The following is a 263-nucleotide window of genomic DNA, read 5'->3' as shown; positions in this document are numbered from 1 at the left end:
GAGGGGGGGGGGGATATATCCAGTCTCTGATAGTGTTACGTTATTATTATGAGAGTGCTCTGTTTGATTCTGAAATTGTATATTTATATAAATATGTGTGTGTAAGTGTGTGTGTGTGTCCGCATCTGTAGCCTGTTATTGTCTCATTATATATTATATTATATTATTCACTGTGAATGAATTAAAAGTAAATATATAAGTGGTCATGAACACATCTGTCCATCAGACAGAGTGCTGCTGTGCCTCCTGTCATCATTAATGGA

This window comes from Notothenia coriiceps, unplaced genomic scaffold, assembly GCF_000735185.1.
Source record: "Notothenia coriiceps isolate Sejong01 unplaced genomic scaffold, NC01 NC01_scaffold00001080, whole genome shotgun sequence".
NCBI lineage: Eukaryota > Metazoa > Chordata > Actinopteri > Perciformes > Nototheniidae > Notothenia > Notothenia coriiceps.
The sequence above is the reverse complement of the archived record's forward strand: the minus strand, read 5'-3'. Positions refer to the sequence as shown.